Source organism: Girardinichthys multiradiatus, chromosome X, assembly GCF_021462225.1.
Source record: "Girardinichthys multiradiatus isolate DD_20200921_A chromosome X, DD_fGirMul_XY1, whole genome shotgun sequence".
Taxonomy (NCBI): domain Eukaryota; kingdom Metazoa; phylum Chordata; class Actinopteri; order Cyprinodontiformes; family Goodeidae; genus Girardinichthys; species Girardinichthys multiradiatus.
Genome location: NC_061817.1, coordinates 28,451,101 through 28,472,683, shown reverse-complemented (window position 1 = coordinate 28,472,683; position 21,583 = coordinate 28,451,101).

Here is a 21,583-nt window from a genome sequence, read left to right as displayed (position 1 = left end):
TAAAATAATGTTTTGAGAATGATCTGCTGAATAAAACCAACCTTCTGGATGACTAATTCTCAGCGGGGTCTCATTAGCTGCCTTTATTTATTAAAGTAATATTTAAAGAAATATTATTAAAGAAAATGGTAAAATATTTAAAAGAATATTTTGGAAAAGAGCCTAATTTTTCTGGGGAAATGGGGCTTAATGGTGTTTACTTAGTTATCAAATTTAGTAAAATGATGTTAGGGACACATTATTTACTAGATTGAAAACTAAACCTTTCTGGGTAAATATTATTTGGCAGCAAGCATGTGTCCTTAGCTGTTAGCAGTCAAAGCTAACAAAGGAGGCACCAGAATCAAAACACACACCTTTAAAAATACTGTCAATAAAAGGGTTAAAATGCATAAGCGCGAACGACGCGTTGTGATCAATCTTCTGTTTAAAATCACCCTTCAAGTAACGTTTGTCTTAACTTTAAAAACATACAAACAAAGAACACAACCTGAGCACGTGTGCTGCAGATATTCTGCTAGCACCAAGATAGCTGAGTTCAACACAAACAAAACCAAACTTCATAAAATGTAAAACGTTTAGATCATTTTAATCTAAATCCTTCTATTTCTCTGCCCAAACACTTAACCTCATGAACTGTGGTGAGGAACGTTGTCCAAGGCGGCGAAGTTTGAAGAAAAGTCCACAGTCTTTAAATGGTTAGCTACAGCTAACCTCCTTGGCTGTGGGGAGTGGCAGCTGTTCTGTCGGCCGGCCAAACTGCACGTTACCGTAACCACAGTGACGCGGCTCCTGTTGTCCTTCTCTCAGGCAGGGAAAACCGCTTCACTCAGCTTGTAGAGACAGCTTCTCTACTGGGGACTTCTCTGGGACAGTTTGCTTCTGCAGGCCTCAGAGAGAATGTCAGCAATGCTTATAGCTTAATTTACCCCTTTTTATGAATGAATACCGGATTCTTTCAACAGTAATTCATCAGTACATCAGTACTTAACTTGTGCATATAATCGCGGGATCGTATGACACCCTTGGATCCAGTTAAAGAGTTTATGTCTGTTGCCAGCAAAGAGACATTAGCGCGCTGTCTCCTCCTATCCCGATGATCACCGGCGTGGAAGAGGTCGTACCATTGGAAAGGGGGTGCTTTTATGCAGCCAGTGGCATCATGGGAAGTCCGCTGCTACAGTTTGCTTGGCTGTGCCGGAAGTAGGTTAATGCAATTTATTTTGAAAGTTCCAGGAAAGTCTGTACTCTTTCATGTTGTAACCATGGCTGTGGGTCCCAACACTCATGAACAAGACCCCGAGATACTTAAACTCCTCCACTTGAGGCAGGAACTCCCCTCCAACCTGAAGAGGAAAAGCCACCCTTTTCCGGTCGAGAACCATGGCCTCAGACTTGGAGGAGCTGATCCTCATCCCAGCCGCTTCACACTCAGCTGCGAACCACCCCAGCGCATGCCGTAGGTCTTCGCTAGAGGGGGCCAGCAGGACCACGTCATCTGCAAAAAGAAGAGATGAAATCCTCTGGTCCCCAAACCAGACCCCCTCCAGCCCTTGGCTGCACCTAGAAAGCCTGTCCATAAAAGTTATGAATAGGACCGCTGACAAAGGGCAGCCCTGCCAGAGTCCAACATGCCCTGGGAACAGGTCCGACTTAGTGCTGGCAATGCGAACCAAATTCCTGCTCCGCTTGTACAGAGACCAGATGGCCCCTAATAAAGGTCCCCCGACTCCATACTCCTGGAGCACACCCCACAGGGCATCACGAGGGACACAGTCGAATGCTTTCTCCAGGTCCACAAAACACATGTAGGTTGGGCAAATGGACTGAATTTATATAGGGCCTTTCCAGTTATACAGACCGCTCAAATCGCTTTACACTAGAGCCACATTCACCCAATCGCACTCACACATTCATACACCGATACACAGATCGGCAGGCAACTAGAGGTTAAGTGCCTTGCCCAGCAGCACATTGACATATGGGAGGAGAAAGCTGAAATTGAACCCACAACCTTCTGATTGCAAGACAACTACTCTTCCTACTGAGCCACAGTCGCATGGCAAACTCCCATGAACCCTCGAGTACCCTGTAGAAGGTATAGAGCTGGTCCAGTGTTCCACGGCCGGGACGAAAACCACACAGCTCCTCCTGAAGCCGAGGTTCGACTATTGGCCAGACTCTCCTCTCCAATACCCTGGTGTAGGCCTTACCAGGGAGGCTGAGGAGTGTGATCCCCCTGTAGTTGGAATACACCCTCCGGTCACCCTTCTTATGGAGGGGGACCACCACCCCAGTCTGCCGGTCCAGAGGCACTGTCCCCGATCGCCACTCAATGTTGAAGAGGCGTGTCAACCATGACAGCCCCACAACATCCAGAGACTTGAGGTACTCAGGGCGGATCTCATCTACCCCCAAAGCCCTGCCACCGCAGAGCTTTTTAACCACCTTGGTGACTTCAGCCTGGGTGATGAAAGAGTCCAACCCCGAGTCCCCAGCCTCTGTTTCCACCAGGGAATGCGTGATGGCAGGATTGAGGAGATCCTCGAAGTACTCCTTCCACTGCCCAATAGACAAAATACTATCTCATGTCTGGAGCTGTTTCACCTTTAATTTTTCCAACATGTAATTATTCTACTGAATGAAAAGTAATGCCCACCTTTAGAGTTTGATGCATACATCTGTATTTAAAGTTTTGACTTATCATAAATTTTAAATATAGCTTTGAAAAAATCTAAAACAGTAAAATGCACTTTGACATATTGACAAACATTAAGACGAGGCAGACAAGGGTATAACAGGTCAGGGTCTGGTGAAAGTGTATTATTCACTGTATATGTCACTGCAACATTCACTCTGAATGTTGCAGTGACATATACAGTGAAATATACATATACATATACATATACAGGTTTGCATACATCCGAAAGCGAGCAAATAATAAAAAAGCTTTTAAAAAAATTATTTTTATCACTTAGCGGGTAAAGACACTCTTACTTCTTCACCCTGCACCTGCAGACGGACATTGTTTGTATTACGTTTCCCTGCAGAAAGAGCCATAATGCATCAGAGTGCAACTTCATCCACTGCAGCTATTGTCTTTGCTTCCCATCCATCATTTTTCTTTATTGTTTTTTGGCTCACTTTTCCTTTTGTAGAGGTCTCTTGTGATCATCTGCTTTGTGGTTTGGTTGAGCTAACCTTTAACTAGTCCCTATTAGACCTGCACATATTACAACTGCAGTAAACCGATTGTTTCAGAATTATCTTTTCTTGGAAAAGAAAATCTTTTTTTTCTGTCTCCATATAATATTTCTTTTCTCCTTTCAAAGTTAAATATGTTAATATGATAAAAATTGTCTGACATTTATAGATTTTTTTAAACTAACAAAATAAATCATTTGGTCTGAAAGAGTAAAGCTTGTCCAAAAGCCTTTACAGAATATTTAGTAGCTGGTCTAATCAATAGGAAAATGAGTATCATACATCTATCTTTTCAATGCATTTTTATAAGGTGAGGTTTTAATATCTTAGTTGGGCATCACAGAGATCTTTCGCAAAGCATAATTGAAAATAAAAAATTAAAAAATAATAAATCACATAACATCCAATTAAGTGGTTTTCCTACTTTGTCTTCTCTCTGCTTGTCTCATGATAACATTCAAAATTGATTCTGCTGCAGGCGATTCAGTGTTGGCCAAAGTAGTGCTCACCTGTACGTTTTTCCTTGAACCAGAATTCCCACTAGGGGCCTGGTTCTGGCCCTGATCTTGTGCCTCGGTCTCGCAGAGTTTCTGCAACACAGCAACATTTATATTTCAGCGGCTGAATATGAATTATGCACAATAAGCAGTGAGAAGGAATTTAATGATGCCTCGCTGGTACAGTCTGCCTCAACAAACGAAGAGTGATTCCCCCTGTCTTAGCTGTGGGGATGGAGGTGCTGATTTGAACAAATCTTTGACCTCATCCTTCTTGTTGCTTTAAGTTTGCAGTCAATGCATAGGTTTGGAGCGTGAGATGGGAATGAGGGTACCGCACCCTGTCAGAATATTGATCCTCCTCTGACACCTAATGTAATGATTCTTTGTCAGTAAAGAAATGACTGGTCAATCTGAATTTGGGTCGCATCACCAGCGACTTTTAATTAAGACTTCTTTGCCATCTCCTTTTGACCTTGTCATCTACAGCTCACTGCAGCTGCTGAGGGCTGATTTTTTTTCTCTTAGAAAGAGGGAACACTACTTCCACAGAAACTAAATGATGTGTTATGCTGGCACAGTGTATCCTCAAGTTGTTATAGCTATATAACAAATGAGAATTCTGCCTTGAAACAAAATATTACTCCGTAATATAAAAGAATAGGACAATGTTTTTTTTCTATTTTAGTGTTCTGTGAATATTCTGCAGAATTCAACTGAAAAAAACTAATTAATAACTTATTTGAACAAAACATACTGCTCTAAATAACTAAAGGAACACTTTTCAACCACAGTATTATATCAAGTCAGTTAAACTTCTGGAACATCGATCTGATCAGTTAAGTAGTAAAGGGGGGGGGTTGTTAATCAGTGCCAATGTTAATGTGTTAATGTTGGTAATGTGCTGATGTCAGTGCTAATGAAATTAACAATAGGTGCACTAAAGGGGCAATAATGAGACCACCCCAGAAACAGAAATGGTTTTGTAGGTGGAAGCCACAGTCATTTCTTCCCTCCTCATTTTTTTTTACTGCTTTTCAGTAATTCTGCATTTGACTGGGGTCAGTGTCACTACTGGTAGTACGAGGCGATACCTGCACCTAAAGAGGTTGCTCAGGCAGTCCAACTCCACCAGGATGGCGCATCAATATGTGCCATTGCCCGAAGGTTGGCTGTGATTCTCAGCAGTCTCAAGAGCATGGAGGAGATTCCAGGAGGCAGGCAGTGCAAGGAGAAGGATGAGTACTGCCAAAGCCTGCTGGAGGTCACTCCAGCGGACCACTGGCATAAATGTCTCTGAGCAAACCAAACCATCAGGCTGGTGGCCTGAGGGCCCAGCATTCTTTTGTAGGCCCTGTGTTCACTGCCCGACATTGTGGATCTCGACTGGCATTTGCCAGAGAATACTTGAGTTGGCAGGTTCGGCACTGGCGCCCTGTTCTTTTCACTCTAAGCTCATGATAGACATACAAGGCTTTGGAGAGCTGTGGTGAAGGTTTTACTACTTGCAGCATTGTTCTGCATGATAGATTTGGTGGATCAGTGTTGGTCTGGGCAGGCATAACCATGGACAGACCTGTACAGGATATATGTTGGCCTCCTGACTGCCATTAGGTATTGGGATGGAATCCTTAAATTCATTGTTAGACCGTTTGTTGGTGCAGTGGGTACTAGGTTCCTCCTGGTACATGATAATGTCTGGCCTCATGTGACATGAGTATGCAGGCAGTTTCTGGAGGATTAAGGAATTGATACTATTGACTGGCCTCCCCTGACTTAAATCAAAAAGAACATTTCTGGGGCATTATGTTTAGGTCCATCCGACACCACCAGGTTGCACCTAAGACTGTCCAGGAGTCTCAACTTTGTCACGCATGCATGCAAGGATGTGGGGGCCATACAAACAACTGAGTAACATTTGCAGATGCTGCAATGGCATTTCAGCAAATTGAACTAGCCTCAGTTGGATCAGTTTTTCAGTAAATTTCTCAATGATTTCGGATTAACTAGTCTTCATTTTCATCAAATGAAGTGGCATCCTTTTGTCCTTAACACATTACCCATTCTATATCAGCATGGATATCCAGCATGATTTTTTTTTGTTCAATTTAAATCTGATGTGTTTTAAAAGTGTTCCTTTCATTTATTTGGGCAGTATACTATTTATGGAAAATGTTGCAATAAACCTGGGTGTTTTAATGTGCACAACCTTTAAATTACGCTTTGTTGTATTAGGTTTTGATTCAATTTCAGCTTTAAGTGTTCTTTGGCAGAGGTCTGTCAGCATGCCACATCTTGACTTGACAGTGTTTGACCTCTACAGAAAAAAAAGACCTGTTCAAGTTTTTGGGACTCTTTATTTACAGACCCATTCAGGTGACCACACATTTTCTTTCAGATTTAGTTCTGGATGATAGGCTCGTCATTGCAAAACTTCAAGTACAGCCATTTCGTTCATTTGGATGTATGCTTGAACAGTGTAATGATAAAAAAAAAAAAAAAAATTGGGAAAGGTTAACAGTTTCACCTTAAGAACATTCCCAGTTCCATCTAAAGAAAAGTAATCCCAGATCATTATGGTGCCACCACCATGTTTTACAGTGTGTTAAATACAAAAAAGCAAATGTCAGGGCATTTTACTTGGATAACTGAACTTTTTTAGTTGTCAATCAGATACATTATATCAGGGTGAATTACAACAACAACAAACCCTGGTTCACAGCCAAACTTGGAAGGTTTGGCTGTGAACCAGACTGGATAAGGAAGAGGACTTCAGGAGTGGGGACAAAGACATATACAGAGAGGCGAAGTACAAGTTTGGCAAGGCAGTGAAAGAGGCCAAACGACTGTACTCTGAGAAGCTTCAAAACCAGTTCTCAGCCAACAACTCTGCGTCTGTCTGTTCTACTGCCGTTTTGAAAGACAAAGGGACAATCCTGCAACCATCCCCCACGACACCCCCCTACAGCTGCAGCCACAATCCACCACCCCCACCTCCCCAACCTCAAGAGGGGCCTGGGCACCTCCAACCCCCACCCTGAAGTTCCCCCCCACCAGCCCCCAGGCTCTTTCTATCCAGAAGAGGGACGTCAACAAACTCTTCAGGAGACAGAACCCCCGGAAAGCTGCTGGTCCAGATTCTGTCTCACCAGCCAGCCTGAAGCACTGTGCTGATCAGCTGTCTCCAGTCTTCACAGACATTTTTAACACCTCGCTGGAGACATGTCATGTGCCAGCCTGCTTCAAGTCCTCCATCATCGTCCCTGTTCCCAAGAAGCCAAGGACCACAGGGCTTAATGACTTCAGACCCATCGCCCTGACCTATGTGGTGATGAAGTCCTTTGAGCGCCTTGTGCTCTCACACCTAAAAGACATCACCGACCCCCTCCTGGACCCCTTGCAGTTTGCCTACAGAGCCAACAGGTCTGTAGATGATGCAGTCAACCTAGCCCTTCACTTCATCCTCCGGCACCTGGACTCCACAGGAACCTATGCCAGGATCCTGTTTGTGGATTTCAGCTCTGCCTTCAACACCATCGTCCCAGTTCTGCTACAGGAGAAGCTCTCCCAGCTGAGTGTGCCCGACTCCACCTGCAGGTGGATCACTGACTTCCTGTCTGACAGGAAGCAGCGCGTGAGGCAGGAGAAGCACATCTCTGACTCCCTGACCATCAGCACCTGTTCCCCACCTGTTCTCTCTCCTATGCTCTTCTCCCTGTACACCAACAGCTGCACCTCCAGTCACCAGTCTGTCAAGCTTCTGAAGTTTGCGGACAACACCACTCTGATCAGACTCATCTCTGATGGTGACAAGTTCGCGTACAGATGGGAGGTGGACCATCTGTTGGACTGGTGCAGCCAGAACAACCTTGAGCTCAATGCTCTAAAGACATTGGAGATGGTTGTGGACTTCAGGCAGAACCCAGCCCCACCTGCCCCCATCACCCTCTGTGACTCCACAATTGACACTGTGGAATCTTTCCGCTTCCTGGGAACCATCATCTCCCGGGACCTCAAGTGGGAGCCAAACATCAGCTCCCTCATCAAGGACACTTGTAACTTGCAACTCTATGTGTTACATTAACGCTCAGCTTGGACTTCTGCTTTACTTGCACTGCCATACTTGCACACTGATCACCTGCACTGTTGTACCGCTCTCGCATCTTATACTGCTCTACATACTGCTCTACATTTACTCTCACTCACTTAAAACTGTGCACATATATTTATATTTATATTGTAGCTATATTTATACTGTTTAATTTGTGTACTGTATTGCACCGACTATGCCAAAACAAATTCCTTGTATTTCCAAAAACGTACTTGATTTTGATTTTGATTATAGCTGATTCAAAAGATGCTTCAACAAAGTGGAATTAGTTTAAGTATGCACACACTTATGCATGCTGTTTATTGTATTTTACATTTTCTCCCCTTCAGATTTTTTGGTTTCTCAGTTGAATATATCAGAACACATATCACAGTAAAAGGTGGAGACAGTTTAAAATAATTCACCGTGATCTCATTATTTATATCACAAAAATTGCAATTTTAACAGCTCATGTGCAAGTATTTGGTGATTCTTCAATATCCTTTCAATATCCTATAACATACTAATTTTAAATTTTTTTTAAATCAATAATTTTAAAGCTATGAATCTAAAATAATTCAGGGTACACTTCAACATTTTTATAATACAATATTAACACTGTATATATATATGCACTATATTTATTGCATTGTTTTTTATAGTAATCCTCAGTGTCATCTTTAATATTTAACATCTGCTTCAATAGATGAATTTTTAAAATACTAACCTTATAGTCCCATGTCATCCTAAAAGATAGTTTTTATGTCAAACCTACAGAGGTTCAATTATTCCTGTTATGATGGGGAAATCTCTGTCAGTTCTTTTTTATCTGAAGGAGGTGTGAGCAGTTAATACGTGCAGAAAGGTTAGCATGAGATCATCTCTACAGTGTTTGAACAGTTGCTATTGCTCAGTATGAACTATGATGACAAAAATATGTAGGACCACACTGTGCTTGTGTGCAGAATTCATAGGGGGTTGACTCTAAGCCAAATCAAACACTTTAAAATTAGAAGCTCCAGTCTGGGAGGCAGTGTTAAAATAGAAAGGTAAAGTGTTGTGTGTGGTTTTAGGACTGGTAGGCTTCCCTATTCTCTGGAGTCTCCTGGTTACCACAAATTCACTCTAAAACTATGACTAAGAGAGATATTATAAACATATAATTTTTAAGCTTTTCTCAGTGGGTAATTTATTTTAGAGCCTGCACACATAAATTGCCATTTACCATCAGCTTGGAGAGCCACAAACGTCAAGTTGTTCAGTTTTGTTTTTCCAAAAATAGGTCAGGAAACAAACAGCATATAAAGGTGGGTTGGTGAGGAGTTTTAAGGAGCTGTAATGGCTTTCAAAATGTTTTAGCGTCTGCATGGCCCCGGGCTTCCTTTTGACTCAAGTCACAACACAGTAAATGCCTTTGGACACTCAGTCGTAGTGGTGAGCTACATTCATTTCTCTGCAGACGAACTTTCTACGGACAAATGTTTTCTTTTTTGTAGGGTAGAGTCATTTGTTTAAATGCTAACAAAATCAACAAAAAACTATTTGTGATCAAATAGTGACATGTTTTTGGCCTTGAAGCCATTGCAAATATTCTGCTTAACCTGAACAGTAACATTATATTCAAGAGTTGCACATTGGTTTTCACATATTTCAGCAACAAATTATTCTGCTTTGTTTTAGTTTCTTTCAGCTGTGGCTCACTTGAGTTCCTACATGCGAGACTCGTATTTTGTATATGCATTAATGTGAACCAGATCTTACTGTGTAATTTCTGTTGTCAACTATTTTTAATTAAATGATAAGACTTTTTTATTTATTTTCAAATTAGTGGCTGCCCCCAAACGTTTTCAGACAAAAAGGTTATGTTTTAATTCACCATCCTCCTTTAAAAAAAAAATCTATATATGTATGTATATATATATATATATATATATACAGGTCTTTCTTAAAATATTAGCATATTGTGATAAAGTTCATTATTTTCCATAATGTCATGATGAAAATTTAACATTCATATATTTTAGATTCATTGCACACTAACTGAAATATTTCAGGTCTTTTATTGTCTTAATACGGATGATTTTGGCATACAGCTCATGAAAACCCAAAATTCCTATCTCACAAAATTAGCATATCATCAAAAGGGTCTCTAAACGAGCTATGAACCTAATCATCTGAATCAACGAGTTAACTCTAAACACCTGCAAAAGATTCCTGAGGCGTTTAAAACTCCCAGCCTGGTTCATCACTCAAAACCCCAATCATGGGTAAGACTGCCAACCTGACTGCTGTCCAGAAGGCCACTATTGACACCCTCAAGCAAGAGGGTAAGACACAGAAAGAAATTTCTGAACGAATAGGCTGTTCCCAGAGTGCTGTATCAAGGCACCTCAGTGGGAAGTCTGTGGGAAGGAAAAGGTGTGGCAGAAAACGCTGCACAACGAGAAAAGGTGACCGGACCCTGAGGAAGATTGTGGAGAAGGGCCGATTCCAGACCTCGGGGGACCTGCGGTAGCAGTGGACTGAGTCTGGAGTAGAAACATCCAGAGCCACCATGCACAGGCGTGTGCAGGAAATGGGCTACAGGTGCCGCATTCCCCAGGTCAAGCCACTTTTGAACCAGAAACAGCGGCAGAAGCGCCTGACCTGGGCTACAGAGAAGCAGCACTGGACTGTTGCTCAGTGGTCCAAAGTACTTTTTTCGGATGAAAGCAAATTCTGCATGTCATTCGGAAATCAAGGTGCCAGAGTCTGGAGGAAGACTGGGGAAAAGGAAATGCCAAAATGCCAGAAGTCCAGTGTCAAGTACCCACAGTCAGTGATGGTCTGGGGTGCCGTGTCAGCTGCTAGTGTTGGTCCACTGTGTTTTATCAAGGGCAGGGTCAATGCAGCTAGCTATCAGGAGATTTTGGAGCACTTCATGCTTCCATCTGCTGAAAAGCTTTATGGAGATGAAGATTTCATTTTTCAGCACGACCTGGCACCTGCTCACAGTGCCAAAACCACTGGTAAATGGTTTACTGACCATGGTATCACTGTGCTCAATTGGCCTGCCAACTCTCCTGACCTGAACCCCATAGAGAATCTGTGGGATATTGTGAAGAGAACGTTGAGAGACTCAAGACCCAACACTCTGGATGAGCTAAAGGCCGCTATCGAAGCATCCTGGGCCTCCATAAGACCTCAGCAGTGCCACAGGCTGATTGCCTCCATGCCACGCCGCATTGAAGCAGTCATTTCTGCAAAGGATTCCCGACCAAGTATTGAGTGCATAACTGTACATGATTATTTGAAGGTTGACGTTTTTTGTATTAAAAACACTTTTCTTTTATTGGTCGGAGGAAATATGCTAATTTTGTGAGATAGGAATTTTGGGTTTTCATGGGCTGTATGCCACAATCATCCATATTAAGACAATAAAAGACCTGAAATATTTCAGTTAGTGTGCAATGAATCTAAAATATATGAATGTTAAATTTTCATCATTACATTATGGAAAATAATGAACTTTATCACAATATGCTAATATTTTGAGAAGGACCTGTATATATATATATATATATATATATATATATATATATATATATATATATATTTTTTTTTTTTTTTTTTTTTTTTTTAAGTGTTTGTTGGTGCCTTTACCTGTGCAAGGCTTTGTGTTGATTTGTTATTCTAGGGAAGAAGACAAATCAATAGTTTGCAGAATCTCTCTGCATCTGTGGGAATCCACTTCTTTTTCCTTGATTATAAACAGTCTTTGCATGAATGGTCTCTGATGTAAAATTCACAAATTGGCTTTTCCTGCAAACAAGAAATGGTCTTATTTGTTGAATATATAAACATTCAGGGTTGTTGTTTGAGGGCATGGACAGCGGGCCAGGAATACCTGCTGGCTGTTGTATAATCCCAAGGATGCTCATTATAATAAAGCTCCTGGAACCTTATTCCCAACTGATCCAAGAAACATACACATAATGCAGTCTTCTTTACGGCAACATCAGATGGTAAATTACAAGAAAGGCTTCTAATACTACTATTTTCAACAAACATGCAGGTCTAATAATCTCCATATCTCTATGACTACTAACAAAGCATGTTTGGTGTTTTTCAACTCTAACCATTTTTTTCCTTTACGTTAACAATGGTCTGCAGTGTTTTGCTCTGGAGTTAGATTATTCAGGGGTAAAACTTGACGTGACTGACTCCTGCATCATTTATGCATTGTCAGCATTGGCATGCAATGGTTGTAACAGACTCGATAGCAGTGAACTAACTTATTGAAATGATGCCTTACACACTAAAAGATTAAACCCAACCCATTGTTTGATTTATGTTGTTCTAGGGAAAACAATGAACGTTTTATCAAAAAAGTGGATTACATTTGAAGAAATCAGCCACATCTTTACAATTAAATGTAGCAAGAAATTATGTTAAAATCATTAAACGCCTGAACAACTTGATTTTTTAAGGCAAAGGACCAAAACACATAGAGTGGATTAAACAACATCAGTAAAATTTTAAATTATTGACGATGTAACAAGTCCTGAGGTGGAGGAATAAATTGAATCTTAGATCAAAACTGTAACCATCTGCTATGAGAAATGCTACATTTCAGACTCTGCTGCACTCGGTACCTCAAATCACGATTCAGGTCTTGTTTGCATTCAAAACTGGGATGCTTTCCTCCACCTTAAGATTCATGGCTGCCACTTATGGGTTCAAGTGTACTCCTTCAAACTTTATCTCCTGGCTGAGAGAGGTACTGCTGGTGCAGAGGTGTGTCATTGTGAGACAATTAGCAGGGAAACCACGATGATGGAGAATGCAAACTGCTGCCATGACCATATGCAACAAAAAGCAATCAAATGTGTTGAAATGAAAGAGCTGTCTTTTCCCCATACAGCTTAGACCAGGGCTTGATTTGAGACAAGGAAAACCATATTGACACATCTTTCATTTATATTTTATAGGGCAGCCCTCTGTGACTATATTACATTTCTGCAGTTTTTAACCCAATCATTGCAGCTTCATGTTGTTTTTGTTTGATCTTATATTTCTCCTTTATTTCTTAAAAAAAGTGTTTGAAAAACATGGATCTAAAGTGAGATTTAGCCCTCATACAGGGAACTTTCAGCAGTGTCAGACAGTTGATTTACATTTACTTTATTTACAATAGCCAACATACTTAAGAATTCATTAGCAAACTCAAACACTGTGATCTGATCTCTAAATCCCTAAAGTGTGCCCTCCACACTTACAATATAGGGACCCCTGGTAAAGATGTGTAAAAAGCCTTAAACTAAATGTGTCAGACTGAATTTGTTTGAAAAACATCCTACCTTTAATTTATAAACATATATTTAGTAGCAAAATATTCCAATACAAAGAGATAATTGATTTAAAACCAAAATCATTGGTGGCACAATTATCATATGGTCCCCCTTGACAATGTCTTTAAAATAATTGAAACCAAAACATTTTCTAATTAAACTTTGCTTTTTTAAGTTGATTAGAGTTTCTAGAAAATTCTAATTAGTAATCCATGTGCTTCTTTTTCCCCGGGTATCAGAGACTCATTTCATTTAGACACTGTACAAGGACAGATACAACACTAACCGTGTTCCTATGCACAGTGAGTTGTAACAGAGATAAAAAAACAACAAAAAAACCTTATTATTAAAATCATATTATTCTGCACTGTTTGGGACGGATGCCGGCAGTACGCCTCTTCTGTCCTACCATCATAAATTTTATTATTTTGAAATAGACTTAAATCACGCAATTTGGTCAAATAAGACTGAGAGTGCAGGACATCATGATCTCTTTGAAATACCAGGGCATTTTAAATACAAATCTGGTTTAAAAACTTGAAAATAGGTTGAAATTGGATCTTGGATCGAAGTTAATGATTGAAAACAAATTGCTAACTTAATACAGGAGTGTTTCACCAGACACAAAGTCAGCCTTCTTCTATGGGCATCATAGTTTCCAGACCACAATAGAAAACTTTAAAAGGATTTAGGTGAGCTAAAGAAAAGTGCACATGTGAGACAATCCAGGACTCTAAACAATCTAAAGAGATTGTGCAAGAAGAATAGGCCAAATATCCCTCTGTCTGTATTTTTCAACCTAGAAAAATGTTATTAGAAAAGAGTAAGTACTGTCCTCTGGGCAAAAGAAGAGTTGTGCAAAGTACAATTATTTCTTAATGTGGGATTTTTTCTCACCTCTGAATGAACAGAGATGACAAATATTCAGACCATCAAACACAGGCTCCTGTCACCCTCAGACTGTGGGTTTGCTCACCTCCCCTGGACCTCCATGCTCATCTTCAACAGTTAGCGCTTTCCTCTTCTTATTCCATTCACCCCCATCATCACCTTCATCACTTTCCCTCCAAATAACTACTTACCTCTCCTCCTCAGTCTGAATCCCGCCTGGAACCCAGAAGATTCAGCTCTCCATATTATTGTTTCAATAAATCCCTTAAAATAGTTCAACATGTCTGTTCAATGAGTCAAACAAACAAACATGACATTGTGATTTTAAGTTAGACATAGAGTATAAACAGTATTTTATCTCCTTTGCACAATAACAATGTTTTATGCCAAAATGTGACATAAATCCAGGTCATTCAAAAAAAACGGTTTAAATAAAAATAAATTTGGAGCATTACAAAGTTGATAGCTGATTAATCAGCCAATCAACAGAGCAGAACTCATCTTCAGTCAAATGTATAATACCACATTATCCCCACCACCCTTATTAATCAATATGTCAAGTCAAATTTAAGTTGATGCTCAGATTTTAAGTGGATGCTTTGCTGCTTTACAGTTGCTGGCCCAGGTGTCTGTACAAGGCCATGTTTTGGTGCCAAAGTCTGATTAACCATACATTGATTAGAAGTATGCTTTCTAGTTTTGTATATACATAGAAGGAAGTTAGGTAAATATGTAAAAAAGTTGCCTTCAAAATGAGACCCTGCATAGACTTAATTAGCTACTTGTTTTGTTTCCCTCACAACAAGTGTAGCTGCTGTTTGAGGCATTTATGCATGACTGCGAAGCATCCAAGTGTGGCAAAGGTAATGCTTACAACCAAAATCACCCTTGATTCCCGTGATTTTTTGTGCAGAGCTTTTGTGCTAGAACGACATGTATTGCAGGAATAGGGGATAACTGATTAAAATGTATAAAACAATTAAACCTATTTACAGAAATAAATCCAGTTTGTAGCTGGGATTGAGGGGGGAAACATGTTCCATTTTCTTCGATCTTCTCAAGAAGTTGCAATTAATTCCAACACACTGACACATTTAATGAAGCGTACTTTTTGTCAGATTATTCAATGAGTAAGGAGACAACACACATTGTAGCACAGCTATACAGATAAAACATACTTCTGTATCTAATAGTGTAAGGACATGTTAACGTAACCTGTATATGAAAAAAAAAACATAGCAAAGGATATAGATTTCTCTAAAAAAGCAGGAGACCAAGATTAGAATGCGAAATTAGACACCTCATGAAATGGCGCAGGGCAGAGAAACTGCTCTGTTTTAACTTTTTCAAGAAGGAATGCTTACATTTATTCTGACAACAGCAACATGTTTAAAAATTCTCTTTCATAACGCTACAGGCATTTGAAAACGTATGTGACTAGTTGTTGTAGTTCTGAAAAAAAAAAAATGCTTCCCCATACATACAGAATTTTAGATACAAATCAGTTAAAGTTTTAATTTTGAACTGCCTCCAATGCAAATTTTCGACCAACAGGGGATTTCACATCTGGGATTTTTTCTGTTGTAATGCAGAGTTATGGTGTTTTAGTTTTTATTTGCTTTTTTTATATAGTGCCCTACCTTTTTGAAAAACAAGGTTGCCTGATTAGGCTAAGTGGAATATGTTGACCAGGTGGTGCTAGATAAATCCCCAACTACAGAGCTATGAATATTCAGAGCATAATAATTGTCCTGAAAGCACACGCATGGCTGGACAAAGCAGCACAAATGATTCCCCTCATCACTTCTGGGCCAGAACTTGGCCGTGTGAAATGAGTGATGAGCAACTTGGGTGGTTGAAGTGTACTGCGGTCAATAAATCAATCATCTGAGTGTTAGAAGTCAGCTGGACATCAAGAAGGACCTCTACTGTCGGGATCCTAATAACTGTTTTGTTTATGCAGATACAATCACAGCACACCACACCTCTCCCACAGAGAATTAATGATTACTGGCTAAAGGTTAATATCCACTCAGCTGAAAATGAATCAACAGTGAATTAATGAGATCATTACCTGCATGGATTGATAACGAAATTAGTTGTGTTTCAAAGCAGAACTGTCTGGGATGTGAATGTATTGATTACAAAAATAATGCATCTGTTGGTAGAGCCCTTGACCAGATGGCCTGCGCTGAGCAAGCCATGGTGATAGAGGTCAAAGTCAAAGAAAGACTTGCTTGGACGGACATGAAAAATATGTTTGTACAAGAATGTTGGGTTTCTATGAAAACAGATCTCAGTGTTTTTTATCTTTTGGATTTCAAAATTATTTTGCCACTGATTTAAGGTGTTTAATTTGATCCAGGTGTACTTGTTTTCTCAGGTTTACTGATTATCAATACCCAACAACTGATCACCTTGCTCTTATCCAGCAACGATCAGGGTAAACCTTCCGACAAAGCTATGCATAAATAATTACTATAAATTGTGTTTACATATTATTACCAGGTTGCACTTTGATGCTTGCAGGACCTGACAGCATGACAGCAGATGCTCACACTGGACACAAATGGCATTGCCCTTGCTAAAGTTCACTGAGTAATGGAAGCACAGATGAGAAAGAGAGGAAAGAAGATAATAGGCATGCATATCATACCTGATATCATCATTGCAAAATGTATTATTATCGCAATTGCAGGGTTTTCTAATATCTTGCAACCCTAATCTACAATAAAATGTTTCCACTATTCCTTAGCTTATATATTTATAAAAAATACATTTCCTGTTGATTTTTTTAGATTCTGTTTTTATTCTACCATATTTTGCCCAAAATTCTATTAAGCTGTGAATTCATACTATGGACAGCAATGTATGGAGATGCATACATTGGAGATGCATTAGTTTTTAGCAAGAACACTGGAACCGGTAACTGGGAAGCAGCTGCGATTATTTTAGGTGGCACTGCTCTGTGCTTAGGTTAAATTGCTTGTTTACCATTATCTTACCATACTTACATGCACACTGTTAATCAGACCTTGTACTTGTACTTAGTCATAATTTTTTCTTATCTGTATACAACTAATTCTGGGTGACAGAGAAAGATGTTAAAGAAAGATGTTATACCAATGAGACATTAGGAGTCTTGCCTTTCCCTTGTTTTGGCCTGGAGCCTTAAAACGTCCCCAAGAGAATTGGTGTTCTTAAAGTTTTTGATCATCCCTCTGATTCTCCTTGATGGTTAATGTGCTACAACTTGTGCCAAGCAGATACAGACCGGGTGTGGCTTGTTAGCTGTCAGGCAGGATCAAACACCTGCAGGACACTGGCACCCGATGGATAAGAATTGAGATTTCAGAAATCAGATTTATTCTTCCTCTTTACATGGTTTTGTTTAGTTATGTAGTATGCTCAAGTCAGAGAAAGATAACAATATTCCACATTTAAAATCCATTTTAACAAAAACTGAAGGAAAACTTAATGCTCCATAATGAATGTTTATGTTACATTTTAGACCTTCCCAAGTTTCAGTTACCTTTTAACAACGATCAAACAAAGCCTCTCAGTAATTTCCAGAAACTAATATATAACTTCCTGACAATAACCGCTAATGTCCAAAACTTACTAGGTTACAAATCAACAAATCCATAAAAGTATCCTGCTAGTTCTAGAAAGCACACAGTTACAAGTAACCTTGTTTGGCAGCCCTCTAACCAGAAGTACCCTGTTTACTCTGGGAAAGAACCCCACCAGAGTCACAATTAGAATTACAAAAAGAATGTGCAACTTCTGGATGGGAAGCTTTGACTTTCAGAAAACACTGGGTTACAAGTCACCTTATGATGCATCCTTGTTCACAAAAGTACCCTGTAAGTGGCAGAAAGTGACCTTTAACACCTGGACAGAAACCTGTAATGTCTAAAAAGTACTGGGCAATAAATATTTTCACACTGCAGCTCAGCTTCAAAAGGACCCTCTAAGTTCCAGATAGTAACATATAAGTTCTGTAAGAAAGACCTGTAGGCAGGGCTGGCTCTAGCCCTTTAGGTGCCCTAAGCAAGATCATGGATTGGCTCCCCCTGCTTCCCCTGGTTGAGATTATGGATTTATTTAATAAAGGAGGTTGTAACACTCTTATATAGTTGCAGCTACAGTATCTACTGTAGCATTATTAAGCAACCAATGATTTAACCTGCCAGCTAATAATGTATAAATGGTGGCAAAAAACAATGTCATTTGCTTTTCCATTCAGAGCTTTGTTGTGTTGTTTTGTTAACACTAAGAAGGTAACAATCAGATTGTTTTGTGAAATATATTTAAAACAACAATTGATAGAAAAGAGGGTTGGAAGATTGATCTTATCCTTTCCAATGATTTAAAACAGGGATTACGTGGGTGTGAGTGTGCGTGGGTGTTTTTATGCGTACGTATGAGGGTGGGAATGTGTGATTGTAACTGTGTATGCTTTTTTTGAGTCAGGTTGGGTCTTGGGCTGTTCCCTCACCTGGATCAGTTTAGGCCCCCCATCAAATGTGGGGCCTATTCCCTCACCGCCACACTACCTGGTGGTGGTTGGTCTCTCTGCCTGCCAGTGTACTTGTGGTTCTCGGTGTCCGGGGCTGGGCGCTTTGGTGTGTGCTGGCTCACTCCCGGTGGCTCCTTGCCCTGGCCCGAGCCTGGACCTCTGGGCTCTGTCTAGCCTCTGCTTGGGGAGTGATATGATCCGGAGTCTCGGGTCTCTGGGTCCATGGCTGGATCTTCTCGGGCATAGACGGCTGCAGCTCTCTGGGGCTTCTGCACTGTGGCTGCTGGGTGGTTCCCTTTGGACTCTCCCCTGCTCTTTTCTTGGGGGATTGCGGTAGTCCTGGTTCTCCTGGGGTTCCTGTGCTCTAGTGGGCCTTTGGATGTCTGTGGCTCGGATCTCCTCCGTATCTGTCCCGGGTCCAGGGGGCAGGTCTGTGGCTCCTCACAATCACTGTTGCATATTTTTATGGAGAAACCTTGTATGCACAAGTGCGCTCACACTCAGACCCACAGGTGTTAACAGATACACCTGTTAATATGAAGGGTTGAAGCAATCAGGGTGTTATCTTGTATTCTCTTCATCCTTCTTTCTTTCCTCCATTCTTTTCTCCTTCTCTCCCTAAAGCAGTTTCTAATAAAGTTCCTTTTATAAATATCAAGCAGAGATTTAAAGCGTTAGCTGCAATGCTCCACTTGTGAAAGTAAATTTGTTGGTCTTTTTCTTGGCACTAATGACAATTCTGAGCTTTCATCTGCCGGACAGGATACGGTTAAAAAAACAGTAGCTCTTATTTCTGTGTAAAAGGAACAAATAAAGGACAGTAAATGATAGAAAAACTAAGCAGAGACTCACGTTCTGTTCACACCTAACAGGTGATTTAAAGTAAGAATAATAAGACTTTTGGCATCTTGGGGCAACAATAGGATTTAAACCATAAATAGTAATGGGCTTAACATAGAGTAAAAGGATATTTTTGGGTTTAAAAAAAATCTCAATTAATTTTTTTCCACATATTCCGCTGTTAAATAAATGAAAAAGCTCTTTCAGAAGCTACAAATCATATGCTAGCTTTAGTTTGTAACAACAATTATCAAATCCACCTGCTCATGTTATTTAGCCTCAACTGTAATATAAAGAACATGCTGGAAAGGTTAGCAATAATTCTCAGACACAGAACTAATTTATTAAAACATTTATTTACTTACTTCCGTCCAATAAGCTGATTGTGGTGCATTAGTAGGTAGGTTCAATTTTCCTTTCCAGCACAGTTGATTGACAGCAGTGGCAGATCCATCAGAATGTGGAACAAGATGGCTCAGGCGCCAGGACTGTTGTTTATATTTTCTGTATTTATTTTTTTTCACCGCAGCTTGAGTAAAGGTTGCCAGCCAGACTGGGATCCCCTTCAGCACCTAGAGCTCTAGGCAACTGCCTAAGTGGCCTATGCCTAAAACCTGCCAAATCTCAAAAATTTAAAGGGGACATATCATGCTTTTAAATCCTTCCTTTTCACATTTAAATAATTCAGTTGTGGTGTATATAAAGTGGAACTGCAATGCTTTGGTCTCAATTCCATATTATTGTTGCTCCACAGGCTCCTCATTTACCCCGTGTCTTGAGGTGTGTCTGAGAGCAACTTGTTTTGCTGCAGTCTCTTTAAATTCTACCGAGGTACTTCACTCCCCGCCCGCCTGCAGGTCAACGAGTGCTGTGCTTTAACCCGTTCGGCCATTTTTGTAGTTTGATAACAATTATCTAGCGCCGCAGAAACGACAAAAACGACAAAAACAATGCACAACTGTTTATGTAAAATATTCAAAACAGTACAATTATGTCCTGAAGGAGCTAAAAGCAGCACACAGCACTAACATAAACAGAAGGCACAATGCTTCTGCTATCTAAACAATGGCCAGGAGGTCATATCAACACACAATAAATTAATGTTATTTAGCATTATTTGCAGCTTACCACATTGTTGTGTCAGTCGTTTCCATAGACAGAAGGAGGTGACCCCTTAATCAGAAAAAAGTGTTTCAGCAAATCCTTCTTGATACTGGCGGAGGATGCAGAAGGCACTCTTCCTTGAAGCAGGGAAATAGGAATTTCCCCAATGACATGAGTAGATTTCCATGAAAAATTTAAGTTAACCAGGCACTTCGCAGAGGTTCTGATGCTGGGGAACAGTGTAACCGAACCAAACGTATCCTCTTTCAGCGTAGGCATACTTGAGATTGGACTACAAAATCGCAGCAAGGAATAAATATGGTGGATACACGAAATTGATCAGCCGGAAGTCTATGACCTTGCTGTTCCACAGCAAAATACTGTGATGTAACAGTTGGAAAAACGTAACAGATTATAGAGAAAACTGAACAGACTGAAAAATATGACCCAAGCAGAATATAGATATTTTTGCAACACCTGGAGAGACTAAATTAAACTTTTCTGCACTCCTACAGACTCCAAGTACACAACAAAATGTTTTTAAAGGTTACAAATGTGGACTTTGATTTATATATGTCCCCTTTAAAAGCAGTTATTCTTTATTATATGAGTAGAGATGTATTGTCACTTCTACGAGCAAGTTAACTAGCATTCTGAGTACTCTCCGGCAAAAATAAAGGATGCACAATTTTATTAGGTAACAATTGCTTGGTAGATTATTGTGTGTGTATTAATAAATTAAAACCACTTGGACAATACGGGGTCAATATCATTCTGTTGCAACTGGATTAATCCACATTATGATAGCATATTTTCAAAAAGCCAATGCCTTTCTCTGCCAAATTCATTAAACATTCATTAATTGTATATACCTATTTTATTGGTCTTCATTATCAGTGTGTTTAGCTTTCACCAATTGTGGTTTAATTGGTTGTTAGATAATAAACGTGAGCTCTGATGCTGGCTGGATCATGTATTTATCCATTTTACTTTTGAAGCCTCACAACACCTCCTCTGATCCTGCATCTGAACACAAATCCCTTTAATTCAAAACATGGAAAATGAATAAGTAATTAACAGCATAACATTGAAATAGATGATGCTA